This window comes from Osmerus mordax, chromosome 16, assembly GCF_038355195.1.
Source record: "Osmerus mordax isolate fOsmMor3 chromosome 16, fOsmMor3.pri, whole genome shotgun sequence".
Classification (NCBI taxonomy): domain Eukaryota; kingdom Metazoa; phylum Chordata; class Actinopteri; order Osmeriformes; family Osmeridae; genus Osmerus; species Osmerus mordax.
Genome location: NC_090065.1, coordinates 6,647,913 through 6,675,804, shown reverse-complemented (window position 1 = coordinate 6,675,804; position 27,892 = coordinate 6,647,913).

Sequence of the window (27,892 nt, the reverse complement as noted above, 5' to 3'; positions counted from 1 at the left end):
GATATTGTGTTAAGGTCTGCTTCCCAAACCCAATATAATGTCTCCCTCAGTTACCACAACACAGCATGACTCTGACTGGCTTAGATTCATGGTAACATAATAAACAGGCCTATTTACTGAATGTGGATGCCTAAACTACTTCAGAGCGGGAACCTTTTCTTCTACCCTGCCAAGTTGAGTTTTCCGATCATAATGGACCATTATTCTCAGCTCCAACCTTTTTTATTATCACAGTTACACTGTTGCAACTCTCGGTGTGAGTACATTCCCAGTGAATACAATCATATGTGTTTGTATGTGTGATCTTAGACACTGTTGCCCGATTGGTAACTTATTTCACATTTGATGACACTATTATAGCACAATACCCAAAAGCAATAGTCGACAATAGGCTACAAATGGTAAAAGTGAGATTAATATTTGCAGAGGACATTAGCCATTTTGAAACTGAAAAAGAATTATGGGTAATATGTTTGGTGATGGCACGCTCCTTGCAGCCGACTATTCACTCTGGTCATCATGACACAAGGGAAGTTTGCTAAATGTAATCCATATTCAGACAAAGATTGATGAAAATGGCACTAAACTGGTCATTATCTCAGAAGGACAGACTGGGATGAGGTGGGTGACCTGGTTGGGCAGGGATTCAAGAAGTTTTATAATGTGAAGAGTGATAGTTACTGCTGAGCTGCTGCTGCATGCTGCTATGCCATTGTTTGGAAATTGGAGGTTATAATTCTACCCATGCTCATACAATTTTCTGATTTATAACTTTCTCCACACAGGTTTGTTCAGAGAGGCTCCTTTCACTATTCATTCTATTCACTGCACGTAAGACATGTGGTAGCCTGCCTAGAATACAGATAAGATAGTAAATCTCCCCTACACTAAAATCCTGCCTCGTGGACTCCTGACTTCTCAATGGTGTAGAAAGAACAGATTTTTAAGTATATTAGTGCTGATCAAATCCTGATAGTTCATCTTTAACATTCACAACAGCACTGTGCTAACCACCTGGGGGTTGCCAGATCAAATTCTCAATTAGGCTGCATGTAACTCTGCCATTGACCTTGAGAGGAACTGCTTCTCTACTTGCGCTACTTGGGTAGAATTATAAAGTGATGCAAGTTATCTGAGTATACATAGATTGAGATAATGATTTCTTATCTTGAAGTTGCCAGTCGTAATTGTAGGAAAAGTGGCTTTTGCTGTTTTATATAGAAAATGATATTATTAATATCACTGTCACTACTGCTAGTTGTCACAATTGTAATGACCATTATGAATGGCCTTTTTAGCCTTTTGAGTTTAATCTCCATGGACTTTTGATCCAGACTAGAATATTGGACCTCCGGCCATGACCACACCACTTTGATGTCACTGGCTCGAGTTTCGTCCTGTGGATTGACAGCACATTGTGCAACCTCACCCTAACCCTGTTTACCCTCACACACACACACACACACACACATGCACACTCCGTTGATTTCTACTAGATAATTGGGTCTTAATGAAAACTCTCTGTGTTAATAAAAGCAAACGCTCTTTTAAGGAGTGATAAACTTCCGAGGGAAGTGATTAAACTCATTATTAAAAAGGCAAGGCAAGACAGCCTAGTAATGAATTCCACACAGTGTCACTCTCACTGTCTCCCTCTAAAAATAAAAGGAACATAATTGCCAATTTACACTTGGTCTTACATTTTGCTTTCGTTTATTTATTTATGCACCGTCAGTTAGCAACACAAAGGACATGACAACAACAGAAGAGGGAGAAACACATTTTCGTTTTCTGCAAGGTGAGGAAATGGGAAGCAAGTAACACAACACAGGCATGTCTAGAAAGAGTTCCATTTCAAGCAATTAGCCTGCTTACTTACTTACTGTGATAGACACGTTGTCAGCTTGGGGTTTTAATGAAAACCAAACGTTCAAAAAGAAATATGACTAATTTCTTGTCTTCTGGTATCATAGTTAAGGCGTCTACACACATGGGTAACATATCACAGCATTTTGTTGTGTTTTGCTTGCCTGAGCCAAATCTGGCAAGAGGACCCGGGATAGGGAGTCCATTTTAGAGTTAACCAGACTATTGGGCTTCAGAGCTTGGACTCAGGTGGTCACATTAGAGCCAGATGCATTAGTCTGCATTACGGGAAAACAAATTAACTGCATTCCAACTTTAATGAGTGAGCAGCAGCCATTCTGGGGCTTTTATGGGAGAGAGCAGCTATTCTGGACTCACATACTATAGATGGCCTGCATGGGAGAGAGCCGTTCTGGTTCACAGGGGAAAAGGAGCAGAGGAGCAGAGGAATAACACAATATGGAATCAGAACTCCTGAAACCCTCATTGCCATATTGACCTATGAAGACCTCATAATCAAGGGAACTGTCTTTGTCTGCAGATAGGTTTTATTTTATCTCATAGCCAAATTTCCTATACTTGACTGTGGAATTTTCAATAGCAGCTAAATAATCCACTCCAGTGCAGAAAGGTGAACGAATTTGGTCTTCTTCTTTCCCTATTGTCCACCCCAATTTAAAGACTGCAAACTTAATTTCCCTCTCAACCCACCCCATCTTAAAGACTTCAACCCCCCCCCCTTACCCCCACCCCCCACACACACCTCAACCCCACCTCTCCCGCCCAAGAGTGGTTTTTGTGTGGGTAATGGCCTACTGGAACTATATAATTGCTTCACAGCAATTACAGTATTTCTGATGTGAGTTAAGTAAAGTGGAACCAAATGGATGTCTTCCTTTGTGCTAATAGAGTGACTCTATTTCTGCCTTATAAATTCTGCTAAGATTAATACTTCAGGCCAAACCCTTCTTAAGGTTCATTCATTACCAGTAACTCATCTCCTTACAGACAAATATAACACCATGAATCACTGCTCCTCCTCAGTTGATGTGGCGGAGAAATCTGCCTGTTGTTCTCTATTGCAATTCCAGTATGAGGCCAGCATGACCACTAGATTATTAGACACTGCTACAAATGGAAAGCAGACATCATGGCCAATATTATTTTCAGCACTTTAGGCACAAACATTTTTTGTTGGAAAAAAATCATGGAATTCAATCACCTTACCAGATCACCTGGCAACAATTAAAATAGTTATCTGTATAGCGTAGATGTAGAGATAGGTGCTAACTGAAGGTATAATATACTTCTTTACAGGTCACAGCAGAACCATTGACCTCTCAGTGTGTTTCATTCTCCTCTAGTTTCATTCCACACAAGCGCACACACTCACCTCCAGCCTATCAATCCTGCTTGGGAGGAATTGTAGGGGATTGTAGGGGTGACTCACGCTCCTATCTCCTATCCTGCTGTTATCAAGTTCATTTGCATTCCCCTCTCCTCATAATCCAGTGTAAACCCGGTCTATGATCCTCTGGCACATCAATCAAAACTGCAAATGATCGTTTAAGCACAGGGATGGCTGATGAAAAATAACTGTTCTCATTCAAAAAACATTAGTCTCTGTACCAAGTTCCTCGTTATCAGCATATTTCCTCCTATCACACTCCATTATTTATTTATTTTTTAACATGAATTATACAACTTTAATACTGAAGGAAACATTAAATTACGGGTTATTTCAGTATACATTGGATCATACCCTCTCCCATGGCCCATTTTTTTTGTTCCTGTGCAGGTTTACGTGGCTGATTAGGTGGTCTGGCTATCGACAACTCATAGTTCCATCTTAACCCAAATGGTTTTCCAGTTCTTTTTTTTACCTTTATAGTACATCCTACAAAGTGGAGACTGAGTGTTTTAACCACACAATGAACACATTAAAAGGTGAAATGGCTCAGTGGTGGAGCATTTTAATGTTGCAAGAAACATAAGTGACTAAAAAATCAGCATCTTCTAGGCCAATCGGGCCTACATGTCGATTACAGTTCTACCTGAAATGGAAAATGTGGATACACCATGCAGTAGGTCCTACACATTATGAATGTGATTGTGAGTTGGTGTGGGTATGTTTTATCCATAGCTGATGTCCGTGGTGAAATATTTTGGTAGCCTCAGTTATTAGATTGTCATAGAGAGGTGTTTTCACTTCATTCTTCTGAAATGGGAGATGTCTTTGCACTTCCCTAAAATCTGAGATTCAAATGTTTCCCGGGCAAAGTAGATTTAATACGTCACAAATTTGAAAGTCAATTGCTGTCAGGAAATGCCGTCTAAAAAAACCTGAAGCTCCAGAGAAGAGTGGACTTGTCAGTAACGAGGACTGCGAATTTAAAAGCTTAGCCTAGTTCACCGCTAATAGTGTCAGCAACTGTTTTTACAAGCTAACAAACATTAAAAAATTTAAGAGATGCTACCCTACCATTCTGATTTGTTAGTCGCCGATTTGGTGCACAACAGACTCTCCATCTCAGTCAAACATACATGGCTGAATCTCCGATGTTTCCTATAGCCATCTTGATGTGCAACGCTCTTTCACCGATCAACCTAGCCCACCCAGCGGTGCTGTTGGCGAGTGATATTTGCAATTTGAATGTTTATAAATCCAGAAATTCTAAATGAGGGAGAAAGAGTAGATGTGCTATTAGATTTTTAAGAAATCTGTTAATACATTTTACTTTTTAGGAGGGAAAACCATGTTTAACAAAATATGAATCCCTGCAAAGTATTTTTGCATTCTTATAAAAATGATGACATTAGGGGAACTTTGAATCTTTTGATGTGTAGCAGGAATCCCATTGACAGCTTACACGGGCCGGGCCCACAATTACACTCCAACAACAACCTAGTTTCTGAAACGCTAATAAATTATGCTTATTATTTTACTTTGTTGGAAGCTTGACATTATTATGGAACAAATGTGTAATCACCCTAATAGAAATATGTTTATGTAAAAGCAGGCATTGTTATGACCTGTAGCTACATCTCCCAGACATTTTACGTGTCCAAGGGTTGCTATGTTACAAACAACTCTTCACCAGGAACCCTGGCCTGAACTGGCTATCCAACAGTTGTTCTTCAATGAAGAATGTAGCAGTCTCATCATTTAGCTTGTGGAGTGTAAGGTATAAGGATGGATTGGAGAGACTTGTGGTTCCAAGCAGGAGCTACAGTAGAAGAGATTTGTGTACAAGGCCTGCTTAGTAGTACAACACAGAACAGAGAGGATAATAAGCAGACCTCATGAGCAATTTGAAGCCTTCATGCTACATTACACAAACACCTCTTCAAGCAGAGAGGTTCTTAGAATCCTGATTTGTGGTGTTTTCTCCAGCACGTCAAACAACTAACTGAGTTCCAGGCCAAAGCCTGGGAAACATATTTATGAAGGATTTAGACTGCAAAATATTCTCGGGTGAACACACTCTTGAGACACTGTGTTCTAGGGTTGCCAACCGTCCTGAATTGTCCAGGACATCCCGAATTATGGGTGATTTTGATTTGTCCCGTCAGGGACAGCTCCAGTCCCGTATTCCAATCACAGCCTCACCGGACAGTAATAGGCTACTGTAAACGCGCCAAAACTCACGCAAACGTTGCTATGGGACACGGTTGTTGCTTGTTGGTGACTGTGTGAACTGGCCACTGGTGAGGTGAGCGTTATTGTGTGTCAAAAGGAGAAACTTGTAATAATTGCCTTGACTATTACTTTGAACAATACATCCAAGCGAGTAGCTATTAGTGGTTTGCCAAAATTACACTGAAATTAGTAGGTTTATCATGGTATGGCTAATGAAAACTTGCGATTTCTGTTATTGTTTTTCAGCTGTTGGTGCGCGCGCATGTGCGTGTGCGCACCTGGAAGAAAGTGTCCCTCATTTGGGGTTGAGAAAGTTGGCAACCCTACTGTGTTCCATTAACAGTTCAGTTTTCAGTAAACCTTTTGAAGGCCATCACATCCAGTAATCATGATGATTCATTCCAAAATATTGTCCGGTTTGCTTGGGGTGTAAAATAGCTTAGAATATGATGGATTTAATTGTCTCATCAACAGAGTGGCCTCACAGCAACCTAATGATGGTTTCTTATAAGTGTGAGAGCCAGAGCAATTATGTGAGCTGTTACTATGGTGTTCATATTAGTTTGTTCAGAATGAACAACTAAGTCCTTGATCTGAACGTTTCCAGGGATCAAGAAAATAGTCTCTGGTCATTTTGATCATGCTCATCAAAACACATTGATGGGTGAAATAAATGTCATGGTGACCCTGATTTGAATGACAAGTAAACTCTTAATACTATGGATTAACAAAATATATCTTAATACAAATAACAAGAAGTACACATTGTTTTATTTTGATGGACATTTGTTGATTGATCCATGATTGGTGAGGGGAGACACTATACTAACCATGCTAACAAACTTTATTGTGAAGCTTTTATTGAACTGTAAAGTGACATTTTAAATTGTTTAGATGCATAAGCATAATTTACTTCATTTTGTGACACAGCAAACATGGAAATGAAAATGTATTCATAAAAAATGATTAATTACCAATTTGCACATGCAGTGCTGTGCTGCGGTCAGAATCTTTAGTATTCAGAAAGTTCTCCTGGCACTTATCTCTTCTTTAATATATCTACTCTCTGAACCCATTCAGTAGTGAGGGGATTGGATTTTCTGCTCCCTTCCATAAAGCATTATTATGATTTCATAAATAAACCAGCACCTCAGTCTGGTTCCGTGAGTCCCAGAGCTCTGGCTGATTGTTGGAAAAGCTTTTTTGGGCGAGTCAGGTTTTGTGTGTTGCTGGCAGAATACCTGAACAGCTGCACTCTTTCTGAATACAGGGGGGAGAAAACCTTTCCCTTTCTACCATGTAGTTTTATATGTAATTCATCCTTTTCAGATGCACAGAATGCCTTTGAAGTTCCCCCTATTCACCTTCTGCTGCTCCGTTTGTCTTCCTCCCCCGGAAAGAAAACATGTCGGAACATAGGATGCTCTGGCATGATGAGGCCATTCTATCTGACCATCAAGCCTGTGAGGGTAGACCTGCAGTGTTCATCTGTTTGAAATTGAAGGCAACTGAACTCATTACACGTTAAGGGTCACTAACTTTACAGTATATCAGAGACTGCTTTAAAAAATGCATTTGCATTTTTTAGAATGTGAAGGAAATCAGTGATGATTTTTAAATGGACATACCTCCAAATCTCTCAATCCTACTATTGGCTGCCAAGCCACTTGGGGGCAGCAAAATCAAATCTGCTCCGTCAATCAGTGGGCGGACTGGCATCAATAGTGGTATTATAACTGTCACTTTATATTTTGTTTGTGTGAGTTGCTGGAGTAGACCTAGCCTACGGGTCTGCTTTCTATTATACAGAATGAAGCCTGCTGTATGGACCCTACACTTGTTTTCACCCTTTCAGATATATTTAAGGGAGTCAATAGCCAGTGTGTCTCTCTCACTTTCTTTCAAACTCAGATTTCCAACCAACATTGGCTCACTTAATCCTCCTAAATACCAGGTAGAATATGGTAGCCAGAGGCTTTCTAGTCAAAGTGAAATGCCAATCTGAAATGGTCAAGGATGATTCAAGTTTCTATTTACAAAACCTGGTTAATAAGTGAACAAATTAGGTCTTCATCTTTATAATATTCGAGTTCCTCGGTTCACTCCAAAACATGTTCCATTCAAAGCCATCCAAAATGGTAATTACTTGGCTACAAAGTCTAAGGCCTCCCTATGCTCATTATCACTGTAGAATCACATTTACCAGTTATTCTGTACAGTGGTCATCCAACAAGGGAAAGCACTTTCTGCATTGTCTGCTGTCTTGTTCTTCAGAGGAGACGGTTCTGCACACCTCTGCTCAGATGCAAAGCTCCTGCCTGGCTCCTACCCAGTTTCTGGCTGGTTACACCGCTATTTCCCGCCTCACAGGCAGATTTTTGAATGTTCACTGAGCCTGGTGTGTGCATGTACTGAGCATGAGCATAACCATTGTACGGTATGCACACACAGGGTCCAATTGGAGGTTTGTCCCCCAAATTTAATTTTTTAAAGCATCGGTTTCTGTACTGTACCACTGGTCAAGCTTAATGCATATTCTGACAATAATAATATACCAAAATAAATACAAAAAGGAAACGTAGTCTAAACATAAGCCTTGTTGACTGTGAAACCATGCTTTCCTTCAGCTCACATATCCTGTGAGTGACAGCAGCATGACTGGGTGGCTGTTTTCTCTGCTAACACTCCAACCACTAGGGATTCCTGGACTGAGATATCCCAAAGTGTAGGTCATGGAACATTCCTAATAAATGCAATTTTCTGCTGTTAGGGGATCCAGTAGAGTGAATGATATGTTGTTCTCTTGTTGTGGTGTGGTTTTCCTAATTCCAACTTTGCCTTAAGAATCCGTTTTACTGCGTTGTTCAGTAGGAGATGGGAAGTCAATAGGCTGCCATGGAATGAGTGTTTGCGTGTGAGTTTTTGTGCTTATGTGCTTGTGCGTGTTTCTACACACACCTACAAGAGTGGGGTTAGTCATTTGCTTTGACTAAGAACAAAGCCCTAATCCTCAGGGTACAGCACTGTGCTGGATAAAAGGAGGCAGCAATATGTTACAGCTATGAGTGTGCATGTGTGAGCATGTGTGTGTGTGAGTGTATTGGTGTGTGTGTGTGTGTGTGTATGTGTGTGTGTGTGTGTGAGAGAGAGAGAGAGTGAGAGAGAGTGAACACGCGCCCTGAGGGGCTCAGATAGTGGTGCTGGAAGGCTGATGAAGAGGTAAGTGCAGCTTTTACCACCTGCTAGGAGAAGTGCCTTATGTGAGACTCAGATAATGTGATTGAGACCGAACCAGTCATTCTTATCTCACAAAACCATACAATTCTGAGCTGTTAGAGTTTTTTCAACGCATTTTGGTGATACAACAGTTAGACCAACATTGTATAGTCATATCAAGTATTAAGACTACAACGTTTGATAGACTACAAAAGCATTACAGAAAAACCATAAATACTTAAACTAAATGTGGTTTTCCCTATACATTTCCAGATGAAACAGACCCGTAACTAATATGTGTTTATAAATGCCCAATTAAGACAATTCCCTAACGTATAAAAAAATGCTTAGCAATAGTTTGCTCACTGTATGTTTAGGCATTCATCTCTTCTGGTTAGAGTTAGGTAGGGTTAGGTTTATTTCAACAGCACAAGCACTTTGCTGACACAATATCTTGTTTACTTTTACAGCACACTAGGGAGATCTGTAGTGAGGCTACAGATCCTTCAGAATAGGAACTGTCTCTCACTCAATGTTTACGGCAAGTATTATATGCTTAAGTATTATGTTTGACAGTCAAATCTAGTTACTGATTCTATAAGGAGTGATTGAAGTAAAACTAGATATAAATACAACATATCTACATTATTTACTTTATTATTCCAAGTGCAGACATATTTTTCTTCAACAGTGTACTCTTGTTTCAGTAAAAAACATATGGACATTTTGTGACAATTTCGATTTCTTTTCATAGTGTACATTTTTCAAGGAGGAACAGGCTGGCCCCATCATCACAGTTTGTAATCACTCTTCCCTCCCCTTAGTTACGCTGCCATGGTGATGGAATGCAGGTCTCCAGTGACGACAGGGAGAGTCACTGGAGCAACAGTTGCTGAAGGTCAGACCATTGTCAATGTGTCCATGATAACCCACTCTAACAGGTCACAGTAAATGTCATTAAGCAGACACTCTTATCCAGAGCGACTTACAGTAAGTACAGAGACATTTCCCCTAAGGCAAGTAGGGTGAAGTGCCTTGCCCAAGGACACATTTGGCACAGTCGGGAATCGAACTGGCAACCTTCAGATTACTAGCCTGATTCCCTACCGCTCAGCCATCTGACTCCCTGAAGAGATACATGTACGATAACAGACGAGGCCCCAGAGAGACACAAGAGCGCTGGCTCGCTTCACCGTGCTGAGGTGCAGTAAAGCTGACAGAGAAGAAGCCGTGGGTTTGGGTGTGCCAGTGATTCATTGGGCGGCTGACCTTCCTGGGAGGGAGATGATGAAGCGCCAAGTGCCAGACCTCAAGCTCCCTCTCCTCGGCTGTCTGCTGCCTCACCTTCAGCTCACATTCAATCACTCTGCAGGCCGGTCGCTTGATAAATACCCGCCATATGGTCACCTTGCTCACCTCTCACTCCATCTAGAAAAACAAAAACAGAACATACTGCTTGGTACCTCTGAGATGCCACAGTAGCCCAGTGGGAACCCGAGAGAGACTACCCTACATTTGCCCCCTGTCTGATAATGGCCATCATTACAGGAACTAATGGATGAGATGAGGGACGTATCTGTGCTCTGTTGACCCACCCTGTGTCAGTCTTGGAGTGGTGGCAACGTTGTATGCAGTACCACCTGGCAGCTTTGTTCAAACAGCATATACTTTGTTTCTTTTATGTTGCACCTGGAGGTTCTTGGTCGTGAGACCTGGCTGGGAATACCTGTCTCTCCCTAGTTCGAGCCTTTATCATAGACCCAAGGGCCCTTGCTACCTTGGAGGCATGGGGAAGACGTATATATTTTTCCTTGTCTTAAGAATCCAGAGACAGTGTTTGACTGCAGAGGTCGTCTCAAACAGCCTATGGAACATGTCGGCCTCTTTGCTCATGATACGTCGGATTCCAGCTGAGCTTCTGGGATGTCGCCTGGGCCGTAGTAGGCTCCAACCACCCTGCAAAATTCATACCCACCCCCCCGCATGGTTAAACTACAACATTATTCCCAATGACAGCTAAACCTGTACAAGTTGAGGTGAAAGAGTGAGGGATAATAAGAGAGGTGTGGAATGTAATATGAGAAAAGACAGGAGAATAGTGGGTATAAAAGACTTGGCCACAGTATAGCCTGCTAGTTGTAATTAGACAATGATTTTCTTTTACAGTTTTTCAGTCTTTTGAATTACATACTTAAATGCCTGTTCACCATGTTCAGGTCAGTATAAATATGACCAAACATGTTTCCTTCATAAACCAAGACCACAACATGAAACAATTAGGCTCTCAGGTTTGCTTGAAAACACACATTAATTATGATGGCCCAAAATGAATGAACACACAATGAGCCATTGGCACGTCATTTTTTAATGCATCTATTTAAATGCAAATGTTGCCTTAATGACCCCAATTGAATAACAACGCATAGTTCAATTTCATGACTTGCCTTTGATGTGCCTTTGAAGCCTTTATGTGTTCTTTTCAGCACCATGGTTGCTGTTGTTTATACGTGTTTCCCCAGATGTATAAATCTAACTATATATGAATATATATCAGAGCAAACTTTAGCTGCATTAGTGAAAGCAATGCAGACCTTTTGGGTTTGATAACAGTTTAATAATTTTCATATATTATAAACAATAGTGTCATGCAAATTACAGTAATAAATCACAATGTTCATCCAGTGTATCAGCCCTATGCAATGTCATAAATACAGCTCAAATGGACAACACAGGTAGAGCAGTGACAGAGGTTTCCATTCTTGATGATTTCTAATCTCTTTACAAATGTTGCTGATAAATCCATTCAACATTTTGCTGCAACAGAAGAGAAACCAACATTCTCTTTTTGATATCTTGTTTCCGTCTAGTGTTGTTGAAAACATGGCTCTGTGACCTTACTCACTCAGAGTCCCTGTAGGCTGATATACAGTAGGTCGGAGTCGGTTGTATAACTACTAATCAGTGGCTTTAACGTTTATGTAAATTGCTTGGGTTTATGAATCTTTAAAAAGGTGATGTCAAAGACAAAAGGATGTGGGAAGAGGGGAGGTTGAACACTGCACATTCTGACATACACACAAACATGCCAAAAGAGGTGCCATTTGGACAAATAATTTATAAATAAATGCCAACTCTATCCTCTTTGGATTTAACCAATTGCAATTGGTTATAAGATGCACTATTCAGTTGTCAGCCATCACAGGCAACTCCTTGACGCCCCTGAAATGTGTCCACCAAATAGACACATTTTAATATATTGTAGTTCTATGTACACATGATCCGTGTATCACATTTCAATAACAAAAAAAATATTGAAAAAAATATATCTTAACTATTATTCACCTACTATGTGGTAGTTAACTGGGTCAGGATAACAATGAGAGGTGTTACCATAAAAATAGCTTTCACATAGCCATGCTCCTAAGAGGTAGTCATTATTATGCACTTCCATTTTACCAAACCCAAGGGGCTTTCTCTGAAGTATCTCCCACACTATGTTGCAGCCGACTTATTTTATAATGCAGGTCAACAGGGGGCCTGAGGCACACTAAGTCAACCCTCCTGTCTTTCATAACATCATTTGTGTTTGAGGAATGACACCTCAGATGTAGACTACAACTGTTTCACAGGCTTGGCCTAATGTTCCAGCCGCAAGAAATAACTCCAATATAGTATATACAGTCTACAATAGAGTTACTGTACTCTTAATCCCAAAACATTTTTATAACATTATCTTGAGACGACCAACAGAAGATCTATTAGGTAATCTGAGAGTAAAATAATTGGAGACAGGTGTCCATTTATAAATCCTTTACATGTGCAAAGTACACACTAATCTCTACTGCTTTTTAACCCCCCACCCCTCCCCTCACCTTGATGTGTTCTGTGATAATTTTCTTGCCAACATGATCCATCCTGCCGTCTTGTCCATACTGTTAAAAAGTGACAGGAAAATGCTACACAGCTGTCCACTGACTCGGTGAGAAGCACTGTCCTGATAAAAGACTCACTACTTCATCCGATAACAGATTGTGACCCCAAAAACAACTCATTCAGGGCAGCTTCCATGGTGTTCTATGGAGTCCTAGGTCATTCATGCAACAGAGGGTAAATGAATGCTGCATTATTGACAGCTAACTTATGTAATTATTCACCCCCAAAAAGTGTGCTTTCAGGATTGCAAGACAGCAAAAGATATAGGGTCAGTGCTCAAAGATTGCATTCTCCTTTTCCCTCACAAGACAGCCTTCATGCATGCTTGGAGAGATAGTGTAATACAGCACTTTAGCGGGTAAGTTCCATGTTTTTTTTCTGGATTTCATATTCCTGAAGCTGTTCAGTGTAACATGACATTTTCGGTTAAAAACAAATACTGGTAGAGTGCTACAAACCTTTTCAAACTGTAATTTAATCCTGAATTTATTGTCATTTTTAAATATTCATCGCAAACATTGCTTTGTAAATCTGTTCTTCCTTTCCTATTCATAATTCCTTGATGCACATTTCATAACTTCCTAATCATGAATGCCACTTGTCTTAATCTTGTTGAGAGGGTAACAGAGATAATTACTGGGGGCACTAAAATGGAAGAACGGAAATTAAAACGGTATTCTGAGGAATGATAGACACACTTTTATGTTAAAATATACCACTGAGAAGCTTAAGATACATGCAATAAAAGATTTGTATTTATTTCTTTATGCAATCTTCTTTATTAAATGTGTCAGCAATAAAAACAAAGACATATCTCAACATGTGAGTGCATGTACTTTATAAAAAATAGAATTTAACAAACTTAGCACCAACAAAGACTGGAATAACATAACAGAGAGAAGTCATTCTGTGGAGCAGTGTAGGCCTACATCAAGCTATGGCTTTGTAATACTTCCTCCATCCTCTTTAGCGCCTTTTTCTTCCAGACTCTGAGGTTGGGTGTTGTCAATACACCAGGGGCTTCATTGTGAGCACTGATGCTGAGGGATCAGTAGAGGAACATTGGGCAGTGGACCTGACGGAGTAACAAAAGGCCAAAGACTGGAATCTCCCATCAGAGCAGGCCTATTTAACTTTTAACTTAACATTTGCTATGGTTTGCATCACAGTTCCCAGGGGAACTGAGGTGAAAATTGGATTGTGGGTGAAGGCTGGTCGACCCTCCTTACAAGGAGGATCATGGAGAGAGATATCCTGTCAGCTCAGTCTTCTGTTCTGTTGTTTTGTATGTAGTTAACCAGACAACAGGAAAGGTAGAATTAGGATATGATTGGATTAGGCGAGGAAATGGTTGAGTGTGCACTGCAAACTATAGCTTGCACTGGAAACTATAGTTTATTAATTTCTCATTTATTTTCTGCTTTTAACATCGGTAGTGCTAATGGTTTGGTGACCGCCAGTCCAACTATAATTTGGCATTGAATTAGAATTAAATGTAGACATTATTCTCAGGCATATGCATTATTAGTAAGAATGTATTTAAAAGATACCTTCGGTAAAATTAAAATAAGTCCATAACAATGTTTCTTGAGTTTTCAAAAGTTATACACAGTTAACAAAGTCAATTCTTTCTATTTCAGAGTTTAAAGTATAAATATCAATGGCTTCAAAAAAAAATTTGGGGGTTTGAAGAATGAGCAAGAAGAGATGAAGGTACACATGCCTGTGTTTCTTGTCAAGGGAATTCTTATTGATCTTTCAGAACAAAGGTTCCATGTAAATAAATAAAATAACAACATTGAGTTTGAACACAGCATATATTAGAAACACAGCAGCACACAGGAGAGTCAAAGAGGCCAGGTTGCAATTAGAATCTATGTCCAAGTGTGTCGGTTCAGGTTAGGTGTGGCATTGCAGGCACATTTTCAGAGAAAAACAGAGATTCTGAGAAGATGATTTGCTGTACTGCCATGCTAAAGGTATATTTGATATGCACATGCTACAATATATGTAATTATGTAAGTTGTACATGCAGTTATTACAATTACAAAAGTTACATCCTTATTAATGTGTCTGTAATGTAGTGTCCCTGAAACATTATTTTTTATAAGAATGTAGTTAATGGGAGAGGTACAGGTGGCAGTGACCTGGTTGGCTTCTCACATGTTAACCTACAGTGTCTTCAATTGCCCAAATGCTGAACTGGCAGAAAGCTGACAGTGAAACAGAGGCAACTAGCACTGTAACAAATGGGGGAATTAGTCTTTAATAATTTAGGTTTAACCATCCATTTAGCTTGCCTGCTCATTACTTCACTGCAACCCCATTGATATTCATAGATATGATCAATCTAATTCTGCCAAGCGACACATACCATCTACTTTCTTTCCATATGAAACAAGGAAAGAATAAAACTCTTGTGGTTGTTAGTTGTCATTCAATTATGAGGGGACTGCACATGTTCATGGAATAGTAAGCACATATTTGCATCCTCCTCATTAAGCATTTTTACCAAATAATTTGCCTAGACTTGTATTCAAGGGACTCCCAAGGGCTCCGCCTCTATCCCTAACAGGACCATTAAACTGACATATCTTCTTTCATTACAGGTGATTGCTCAAACACACACATTATCAAGGCTTGGTTCAAATTATGATTACAATTAATAAATATGTACTTGTTATTGACTGTAAAAGTTAGTAAATACTGTCGAAAGTTGAGGACTTACATGTCAACCGGAAAAAATGTTATTTGCAGGATCTTTATGCCTGAAGTGGCAGAGTTAATTGGGTGCATTGAACAAACACAAGAAGCACAATTACAATGAGCCACAATAATCATACTTTATGCTCAACACATCATGCTGCTTGTTTCTTGATTAGCAAACCAGGGCAAGAAGCACTAATTAGATCCTGTATGCAAATGAGGACCAACATTAAACACTGTGAAACATTTTTCGACCTTAAAATGTAATTTTTTCTAAAAGAATACAGTGTCTGTATCAAATAAGAATGTCAGTAACCTTTCACAAATCCTTGTCAAATACATGTTTTACTGGCTACTGATGTATGGCAAAAGTGGATGTCTTGTCAATTCAAAACTGGATTGTATCAAGATATGTAGGCTATGAAGTGATTTCAACTGGGTCTTGATAATGTTTTATTTTGCTTCTTTTCTTTTTTTTGCACTGGTCTATTGGGAAACCAGTTAAGGGTGCTTGCTGTTTTATTAAGTGTGATTGAGTGTGATTGCTATGTTACTGATATAGGGTGCGACAAAATCTGCAGATCGCTCCACTGGCTGCCGGTAGCCGCAAGGATTGGGCACAAATTCCTGACGCCTAATGCCAACAGGACAGGTCTTGCTTACCTTCAGGGCATAATTCACCCATGCGTATCAGCTCAGTCGCTTCGCTCTCATCATCAGGTCTCCTCGTGCAACGAAGGAAGGGGCCTGGCACTCCCAACATGCTGGGCTTCTCCTTCCCTGTTCCGTGTGGACTGACCTCCCTGCTCAACTTCACACTTCTCTGTCCCTACGGCCCTTCCGACGCTCCTGTTCAAGCTTTACTTTGACTACCATCTGTTTTTCTGCTCTGCACAAGGGCTCTGAAAGCAGTTCAAGATGTACAGTAGCAATCCGTGGGGGAAGTTGAGGTATTTTACCTGCATTACTTATTAGTATTTACACACAAATTCTGATCAGATTCTGTGAATGCTACCATCTTAAGTGTTCAGAGGTTAGCAAATGTATGTTATTCATCTCTTCCTTTAATGAAAGTACAATTCATATCCCAGAATACTGCTCATTGTGTCCTATGTCCTCAACATTTCCCAACTGTTTGTTTTCATGCAGTTGTACTCAATCCCCAAGAGGCAGCTATAATGTACAATAACAACTCATGCTGAGCTTCTGAAGTGCTGGCTTTATCTGACAGGTTCCAATTGAGAGTTAAACTTGTCATTTTGAGAGAATAATTTGTTTCCCCTGACACCTGCCAGAGGATCGGATGGTCTGATAGTGGATCTGCTGTGTTTGTCATAGCTCAGGTGATACTTGGACAGAACAAGGTGACGTCGTATAGGGATTACAAATGTCCTGGTGATCGGACATGGAGAGTTGTCCAACTATGCAATAAAACCAGGCAAGATCAGATTCTGCAGATTTTTTGGGGGAAATGGTTATAATAATGTTCCGTAACTTGAATGACCCCACATTACTGTAACAAATTTTAGACATGATTCAGTCATTGCTGAGTAAAGGCCTACTTTCTCTTAAAGGTTCAGTAGCAGTGATAGACTGAGGGATATGGTCACCCAAAACACTTCAGAACAATCTCACTATACAAAGAAAGTCACGTTTAAAGTTCATATTACTGTACTTGCACAACTTCTCCAACCTCCAAAGTTGGAGGTTTTGCAGTGCTTGCATTTCCCCTCGTCAGGAAAGGTGGGATTTCTTTTTGATTTCTTCATAGCCGTCATAAGGTGACAGCTGATTTAAAATGCAGACTCACATCACAGGGAAGAAACCATGAACATCGAAAATACATGAAAGCATCAACTGCCTGACTATCTGAATCATCCTTCAACACTCATGTTACATTTCCAATTGCAAATCAAGGAACGTATTCTTTCCTTTATTCTGTTCAATGTTAATTGTTGTTATTATTATTTAATATTTAATATAGTGTTTAACGGGAGTCAAATGGCTGAGCGGTTAGGGAGTCGGGCTGTTAATCAGAAGGTTGTTGGTTCGATTCCTGGCAGTGCAAAATGACATTGTGTCCTTGGGCAAGGCACTTCACCCTACTTGCCTTGGGGAGAATGTCCCTGTACTTACTGTAAGTCGCTCTGGATAAGAGCGGCTGCTAAATGACAAAATGTAAATGTAAACAGGTTGCACCAATTTCGGTATTTTATGAGAATATTATCTGGTAATTGATGAAGAAAGTGTTTAGTCCATCTCTTCATAAACGGAGTAACTAAGTTCAGTTGAGTTCTGGATTTTAATAAGTATTATCAATCTGCAGATTAGGAGAGAAAACCAGACCTCTGACAATAAATGACAACACAACACCAGGCTTAGGTCTCAATCGTGTCTCTTGCCGCTCTGATGGCCAGAGGACCATCTTTTATAGGGCACAAGAAAGTAAACATAGATAGTGACAGTCAGGCAGTAATGACATTACAACAGTCTCAGAGAAAGAGATTCACAGCTCCCAACACATGACAACTCTCAGACTAGAGAGATCATAGTTGGAGCTCTCCTTGTAGTCATGACAAGGGACGTTTACCCAGTACTTTCTCCTGACCCCAAACATCTATTAACCCTGACACATAGACACAATCTACTCTTATTAATAGCAAGCTCACATGAGAACATACTATGGTAACTAGTATAAAATGACTAGTTCTATTGATTAGTAATTAATAATAATGTAAGCACACAGGAAATCCCAATTTCTTCCACATAAGAAACACATCATGGGTTTTATATATATATATATTCAGGGAGTTGCTGATGTCAGAAATAAAGGAGAACTTCTAATTCACAAGCTTCAAGTTAGCTAGCCATTGTTTTGACAATCAGAGTAAAGCAAATATGCTTTACTCTGATTATCAAAACAATAAGATGAAGCAGATTGACAGGGCATGTTAATAAACATTATTTTAGTCAGTGAACAAAGTATTGATTAGTTTAGCAACTATTTCCTTAATTAAAAACAAAAACTCTATTTTACACATGAGTCTTTAAACAACAGAAAAAGTTTCAAAACTGACCCTACATTAAAATGAGTCACCCTGTGATGTTTGATTAACACACTTCAACCATTAGCATAGAACGCCTGAGTGAAAGACATCTTCCCTGAATGAAACCTCCTGCACTGTCTGTCGACGGTGGAGTGGGCTGTGAAATATGGAGACCAGCCCAGCCACGCTTCAGATCAGCAAACGCTCAATCGACCTCAAAGGCCACTTAAACTTTGAGTGTGTAATATTTCAGCCAATCGAATTTGCATTAATGTCCCCTTTTCTAGTCCACCTCTTCATTTATTAGAATCTAACCAGTGAAACAGTCTTATGACATTGTCTCATGACCTGCCCTTGGTGAGTCATTGTTCTGGTTTGACGCCTTTAGCTTAATTTGGAGAAGTTTACAAGGGACAACTAGCTGTACTGATGAATGACTTTTGGCTTTGTCTCCAAACTGCTCAGTGCCTATGTCTATAGAAAACCATAACTTTACTCAATCAATGGCATTAACTTCATGTTTGCCTAAAGGAGACTATTAATATCCTGTGTTTATCCTGTGATTATGATTCATGGTCAACAAAACTAGTGATGATATTTTTGTTTCTCTTCTCTGACAAGCCCCACCTCAACTCTGTCCTCCATATTGTAATGTATGCCCAGTAATGAGTGTCTGAAAAAATACAAGATAATAAGGCATGTCATTCGATATTAAAGAGCCGAGGAAGTATGGTGGATTGGGATTTGTGAACATTTTCAATAACCGGAATGAGAGATGATGGAGACTTAAAATGCAAACAATTGGGTCTTTGATGCCTGCCACTGCCTTTTCTGTCAGAGCTTCCTCTCCTCCAGCTCCAGTCTAGTCAAATGAAAGGAATCCCAGTAAATGATATGCATAGTTCATCCTCTTATATGGGACATCTGAGAGCCCATTGGCTTACGGAAATCCAATTAGGTTGGGAGTAAACCACATTATTGCATCATTATGGTTAATTGACCTCTCGGAGACCTGTTACTGGAACGCTGCAAAAGGAGGTCTGCATTCACAGAGAAACATTTATGAGTTTATCAAGACCAGGCCACAAAGGCTGATGGAAAACACATTACAATAGGAGATTACTTCCCTCAACACCCTGCCCATCTGTGGGTGGATGTAAGTGATTATGAGAATGCTGTATCTCACATTTCTATATCGTTTTGTATAAGACAGTCAGGTGGCTGAATCGGGCTAGTAATCCGAAGGTTGCCAGTTCGATTCCCGGTCATGCCAACTGACGCTGTGTCCTTGGGCAAGACACTTCACCCTACTTGCCTCGGGGGAATGTCCCTGTATTTACTGTAAGTCGCTCTGGATAAGAGTGTCTGCTAAATGACTAAATGTAAATGTAATGTATAAAAGCTTCATCTCCAAGACAATTATGAGCAAATGGCAAGTCTCGGGCAAGCAGATTGAAATTTACAAAGGTTGCATTTAAATCTGTGTACTCTCAAAAGTATATTTAAAATCTTCTAAAGTAACAGTTAGTGATGCAATTTGACAACAATATTTGGTTGTAAAAATAACATCATTTTAGGTGCAATTTGTAAATAAACAAATCAATTACGATGTGTAATAAAAAGATATATACATTATGATGTCAAGAGTTTCTGTGGTGTATCACATTATCAAAGGTTAGAGGGAGAAGCAAATTTTCTGTTACTTCAGTAGCATGTGTAGCCTAAGGCATGGCTTTGAACACTGCTTCTGTTTCAACTAAAGATGAATCAGGGAGTTTACCTAAGGTAGCTTCTGATAGCAGGCACAAATATTTTTAGATTATTGTAATTTGTGCTGTGGTCTCTGGGGTTTTGGGTGCAAATGGCTGCTACAGTTACAGTTCAACATAGGGTCATGGCCCATGAAGCCAAGTGTGTGTCCCTGCTTTGCCAGAGACACCAAGCAGTAAGAGCTGTCAGACGAGCTGTCGGTGAAACATGTACTGAAACTACATTGTGAAACATATAAAAAAGCATACAGCTCATAAAGGCTAATGTGGAATCCCCTTTAAAGAATCACACATCGCTAGGCCTCTGTAGCTGGAGGCATGCTCTCCATCTTGCCTCATTAAATTCTCATATAGCCCTCATCAAAACACATCTTTCATCTAGTAGACATGGTGTGAGTGCTACACAGGCCAGACCGTCTGGAGTGCCAATGAGAATTCTCTCCTCACTCCATGTGCGGTTGATGACTGCAACCAGGAGGATAAACCATATGTTTTACATACACACACACACATTTTCAAGCATTCTGTACTACGTACTGTACTATACTGCCATACCTAAGCCTGAGGGAATTCCTGTAAATGTGATTTTACGTTCTAAGGTAAGTAAAACAATTGTTTTGCCATTTTTAGTTTCTCATGTCATGATACACATTTGCTTTGAAGAGTCAAGTTAAAGTTAAAATGAAATGTTCTTTACCTGCCTCATCTTCCTTTGCCTTCAAAATGTTCGTACCGGCATCTCACACTGTGTGGTCATCGGGATGACAAAACATCTGTGATGTTTGTCCTGCAAGGGATGAATGCGTGTGTGAACATTTCACGTGAATTTCATGTGTTTGACATGTGTCGTTATGATCATTTCACATATGTAGATGTGAGTTTTCAGTAGTATGAATGTGTGTGAACGTTTCATATGTGAATGTAGATTTTTTCATGTGTTTGTGTAAGGAAAGTCTGAATTATTTCCCAAACGGCCCTTCATAAATGTTGGTGCTGCTGCCCCATACATGATCAATAAAATTGGACTTTTTTTTCTTCACTTTCACATTGTATAGTGTAGGCTTCCACCATGCAGGCATCAGGTGTTGCCCCCCGTTTGAAGTCTGGGACCAGAACAAATGAACTTTTTATTGCAATTGAAAACGAGATTCAGCACCACGGAACAATCAATAATATTTATTTCTCCAATGTTATTGTATCTTTGTAATCCCCAATGGGGGAACACTGACACAGAGAAAGTACAGTCCCAACATGAGAAAAACTGTCTGAGAAGTAATACCGTACTTCGGTTGGTGAATTTTCACATTAGAAGTATCAATGAGAAAGGCAAAACTGCTCAATTATTGCCCAAAGCTCCATTACTGTTTCACTACAGTGTTGAGAAATGGCACCGATACATATCTTCAACAGATTTAATCTGCTCTTTCAAGGACTGGAAGTACTCACCCACAATTTAGTGCAGTTGTCATTGTAGGAAATAGAAAGCACCGTTACATATGTGTTTCGTAGTAGACAATGCCAACAGCTGGGCAATTAGTTGAAATGTTCTGAAGATCGTGCCGTTCTTTTATCAGTTAAAAACAGCTCAGGAGGCCTCTGAGGAAGTAGGCTCGTAATCAGAGTTTTTAGAATGGCAGTTATCAGCACTCCATAATCAGCTTTTTCCTCTTTAATTTTTTTTGGGGGGGGTTTTCAACTGCACATACTTACAACATGAAAATATCCAGCCACATCAGTAATACTTTTCTTACAGTTAGATTTAGTTTTCATATCCCATCCTTGCAGATGGATGACTCTATTTATGTATATACATTTGCTATGATTGTTTGCATGTCTTTGTGTCCATGTGTGCTTGTCGTTGAAGCTTGTGTGCTATTTTCAAAAGGCTATTGCTATTTCCAAGGCAGGTTCAGTATAAGGGCTTGGTTTCAGGTCTTCCTTAATATGCCATTAAAAATAATGACCATCATACTGTATAGGTACATTTGATTAATGGTCAAATAAAGGACACATCACAGCAATGACATATGCATCTAAATCCATCAGGATTAATGTGCCTCAACTAATGTATGTGGTTGAGTTAGCAGCTTCTCTATCCTCGGAACCATGCAGGATAAGATGCCTATAGCCAATGAAAATGCATGTTTCTAAGATCCCTACCTGAAGCTCAACACACACCTCCATCTCTATTCACTCCATCTATTCCACCCTGGTCACAGTCACTGCCTTGGAGAACATGCCTATAGGTGGACAGAAAAAGAAAGAGAGAAAGGGAGCTTGGAGGACTGACAGTCATGGGTTTATGGGGTTATTACTTGGTGGCAGCAGATTTCTACTGGCTATTCTATGAGAAAAGTGGAGGCGAGCTAGCATCAAAACCTCACAGTTATTGCTTTGAACTGAGTGAGAAGCCTCCATCATCACTGTACAGTTGGTACAGGCGCTCCACTACTGGACCTACTACTTCTGACCTGGAGCACAGTCAAGGACGTCGTTATAGATTTAAAGTGCAGCTTTCATGGAACCATCAAAGCCATCTTGGTGATGGCACAAGGAATCAGCGTCTTGGAACCATTAAATGTCAGATACAACTGACTTATTGCAATATTTGATAAATATGCAAATGTGAGTTATTTAACTCTTAATTTGGAATTTACTCTGAGGTGAGACTGTATCAAATTGTTGATCCTCTGATTTAACTCAAAACAATACTATAAACAATAAAAGGTTCATTCAGATTAGTGGCAAATAATTATGGATTATCTACAAAGGCTTCTCTAATTAACTGTAGAGTGATAACAGAAGATCCAGACAGACAAGTCTACATAATGACCAAAGATAATAAAGACTGGAGTGTAAATAATCCACCCCCCTCCCATAGATTAAGAGTCTGTACAGTACCCTGATCTCATACATTCTGAAAGATTCATCCATATTTCATGAGTGGTTTATTAAATTGTGTTCATTGACAAAAATCTCTGCTAAAGACGAGCGTCTCCTGGAGAATGAGTTTCCATCACCACTCATGAATAATATCTTTGCCACTGGTCTTCCATTTGTACCTTTTCAAAGCAATCCACCTGCAACATACTCTTAATAAAATACTAGATGCCACCAGTCATTATTCTTCAGAGAGGTGGGTAATCAATTTATTTCTTACTGTACAGAAAAACAAAAGCACTATAAGATATGCACCAGAATGTTGGCCACAAAGTTATGGCGAAGCAGATGTACCTGAAGTTGCAAAAAGGTTTTGCCAAAACCTGTTATGGGAACTAAAATGTGCATCTGTCACTGAATTTGAAGGAAGCTTAACATGATTATGGCTTTGGAAACAACCTTGCATGCCTACATTTAACCTGTGTTAAATATTTTTGGACTTACTAGTAGGCAACACTTTACATTAAGGTTACATCTTGATATTGCTATGTATCTACTTAATGTAACCTAATGTAAAGTGTTGCCCTTCAGTATTTTGCTTTGTTCTCAGACAGCTCAAGCAGCCATGTAGTAGAGGATATTAAACAGAGATATCTTGAGTTTGGACACACCAGAGAGGTGTACAGTGAGTGCTCTCCTGTTACGTTGCTCTTTAGTGATGCTTTGTGGTACCAACAGTCCAGGCCAACTGTTGTTAAAGAAACTGAAAAACACTTTGGGGTGACTCGTTAGTCCCCCGGCTGGGTGTGTGGTGAAGAGCACTATGACCTGGACAGAGGGTCTGGTGATATTAAGGACTTTGGGGACCTCCAGTGATATGTCATGAACAGAAATGTGCACTTTTAACACAAAGAGGGCTGGCTGCTATTTCAAAATGACCGATTGAACCAAAGGGGTCAGAGAGAGGTGAGTGGAGCTACTGTCTGCACTTCAGGGAAAACTGTTAGGCCTGTTAGATGTGTGACAACTCCGATAAGGAAGCAGTGTTGATGCTGAGTGACAGCATTTTTAGAACTCACTGGGTTAAATAATGAATACTCTCAAAAAGTAACACTGGAATTCAGTCCCCATGCTTTGTTTGATGATCCTCTAAAACAAAGTTTACTCTTGAGAATGGTCCAGTAATCCATTTAAATATAAACTTTTTCTTCAGCCAAAGTCAGATAAAACATTTAAAAGAGTATTTCCATTGTATGAAATGTGCTTACCGTAGGTCAAAATTCTGTGGATTCCCACTTATAACTTAAACATCATTATAAATCCACCCCCCCCCCTCCCACTCATAAGATTAATTACACTGTGAAAAATCCTTTTATGGGGCAGCTTTATCACAGGGCGACAGTCTTACTTACAGTCCCTCAGTTTTGCTGCAAGGCACTATTGGTAAAAAGAGACTGTTGATCATGCTTTAGACCACTTATCCAATCACAGACTATCCCAAAGACGATCGGAAAGAGCCTCTGGAAGTGGGAGATATAGCAATAGCTCTGCACAGCCTTGAAATGACACTCAGTCAAAGGATGCTGCTGTCTGGTTGGAAATGATCCACGGAGGTAATGTCAGAGGGGTGCGCAGGACCTCAGTGACAGCATACAAAGTAGGCGGCCAGATCACTGCCTGGAGTGGCCAGCTGAAGCTCTGTAGCATTAATAGTGCTCTTAAATTTCAGAGGGGCTGGATGACAATGTGCATGACATTTCCAGAGCATGATAGAAAGTCAGGAGGAGAATATTTGCATTGACTTTGTAAATGACGTAATAAGACAAGGTAACAAGGTAAACCACTTTATTTTTGGTTACAGCAGGAACTCAAAATCTTCACTTTCTAAAAAGTGGAGGTATCACCTTTCAACATAGACTGTATATAAGCTTCATTAGGGGCATTATGTATCATTCATCATGTAACCCGTTTCTTTTTAACCTTACCTAAAATGTTTCCTGCTACCAGTTTTGTTAATTGACTAATATTTGTGAAGCCATTATTATATAGTTGCTAAATGAGCTAAACTAGTTCAGAAAGAGGATTCGGGCTGTGCGTCCCGTCATCATCTGACGTCAGACTCAAGCTTGGCTGTTGATGCTGATCTGTGGGCCTCTGTGAAGCCTTGTGACGTTGCTTGTTAAAAAGGCTATACACAAGGTTGATTTGATTTCCTGTCCAACAGGGTGATTTATGTCCTATGCTCCCTGCCTTATTATTGGGTGTGCTTTTGCTCTGCTGGCTGCTCCAAGGCAAGGAGTTTTCCCTTAGATAGATCAACTCTGCAAAAGTCAAACATGTTCAATTGCAGTAAATGGTTGGATCAATACTTGAGTGTCTTGACTGAACTGTACATTTGAGTGATTCTAGGATGTACCAACATGGAACGATACCGACTTAATTGTCCTACAGATTTGAAAAGAATCCCCTGCTTTTCTCTGCAATAAATTTGTATTAAAGTAATTTAAAAGTCTGTACAAAGTTTCAACTTGAAATATTTAATTAAAATTCTCCATTAATATATGGCCCATGGCTCCAGCAAATGGGATCTGAGACACAAATGGCAAAGTCATAATTCAATCTTAAAACGGGAGCTCTGTCATTAACCATCAGTTAAGGTCAGGTATTCTGCAATCGCCACATGCATCCTCCATCTGAATTATGATCTCACAATTATATTTCATCATAAAACAATTTGCTCAGGTTCCATATATGACTGAGTTGAATTGAGTAAAGGAAGGATAAAGGAAGCACATTAAGACTTAATCCGATCTCTCACAGCAGGTAGGATTTCAAGGCAAAGAGTGCCAGGATGACTGTCTGATCCTCAACCTCTGAGCTCAGAATATATATGCAATTAATTCAGTGGTATTTGAAAGAAGCACATGGGTTCACCCCAATCTCCTGTTTTTATGGCTCAGAAGTTGTGAATCCATGTGCAGGTGATACATCTGTAAAATAATCAATTTTGACAGTTATACCAAGTCCATACTGTACACCCATAGAGGAATTAGAGGGAGGGTTATAAGTTGTGATATATTGATAAAAATGACTTTGAGTTCATTCCTAGCAAAGCACCCCCCACCCCCATCCCCCTTTTTGTTGTGCTCGTGCTTTTTTTGTTTCCGGAAACCGAACCCTTAAAGGTCAAATTCAGTCAGATTTTTTTCAGTAAAAAAAGAAAGGTTTTGTCCCCTATAAAAATTTTGTGTAAGCTGATGAGCTCCTCTGAGAGTTGTTTAGTAACACAGACAGTTCAGTGCCAGAGGATCGTTAATTGTTTTGGAGTGGCCCATTATCCAGCCAATTATGTTCCAACAGTCCTGTTCCAACCAATAGCTCTTGGCAAAGCAAGCATTTCTCCTCATCTTATTTTGTGAAACCACTGTCAATCAAACTTAATCTGGATGAAAGCATAGAAGTTCAGACACTTGGGGAAAAGTCAAGACAATTGGGGCACTGTTTCTCATATTTGAATGTATTTTATAATATTACCTATTGAAGGTTTAAGCTCTAAGCTTCACATTATGTTCATTGATAGTAGTACATTTACATTTAGTCATTTAGCAGACGCTCTTATCCAGAGCGACTTACAGTAAGTACAAGGACATTCCCCCGAGGCAAGTAGGGTGAAGTGCCTTGCCCAAGGACACAACGTCAGTTGGCATGACCGGGAATCGAACTGGTAACCTTCGGATTACTAGTCCGACTCCCTCACCGCTCAGCCATCTGACTCAGAGTACTCACCTGACTAGTACTCAGAGCCATCTATGGCTCTGGTTGAACTCTATCCAAACAAACTATGCATGTAGTATACTGATAAATGCCTATACTGCTACCAAAACAAAGACATAAAATAAATTGGATATATGTGTTTCAGCATACAGTTGCTCATTGATTTTTTTCTCTATTCTTGCTGCATTACAACCAATGGTTTGCACCTCTCTGTGACACTGATCCCTCACGGAATGAAGCCTATTTAATGCCTTTCTCTATCCATAACCAAATCAAACACGTGGCATGCCTGAGCTACATAATGAACATACAGACTTTGGGACTCCAACATTCTTGGCCATTCTAAACATATAGTTAAAAGTTTGATGTGTAGTGATAACAAAAGCATTGATGGTGCATTTTAATGCATGTTAGTTTATTATAAGATCTTACACACCATTTTGTTACCACCTCAATCTTAACCTACAAGGTCTGAAGCCATTCAGCAGAACAAAAATGTATTATAAATACATAATGTTTTCTTCAAAGGTGCCATTTTTTATGATCTGTCTGTCTTTCTCTGGCACCCCACTGTGAGTTCTTGTTCGAGCAGCTCAAACATTACTAATTCAATGTAATTATAAAACAAACATGAAAAGAAGTTCAATCCTTGGTTATTCAGGCGCCTATTATGAGGGTGTTGGTTTCCTACTTGTTTAATTTATAAGGGCCTTGAAAGCTTGAGCACTATTCATACTAACTGTGTTGAATTTTAAAACTGAGCCTTCAACAATGGAAATTCAGCAAAGGTAAGGATCTGCAATCCCAAACTTAGCCTCAGCCTTGGGTTTAATGTGTTGTACCGAGATATAAAATAAGTTAGTCACTCATTCATTGCAAATTTTTTGTGATGTGTTTGATATGTTTTAGATATTCAGTATCCCAACTGCTATTATATATGATTTTAAATAACAAATGCAAAAAACAATAAATGTTGATCATTTTTTGCTGCTACAGTATGTCTGTAATTCTATACACAATAAATGATGTTAATTAAGTTTGCCTAGTTTGTATGTTTTTTA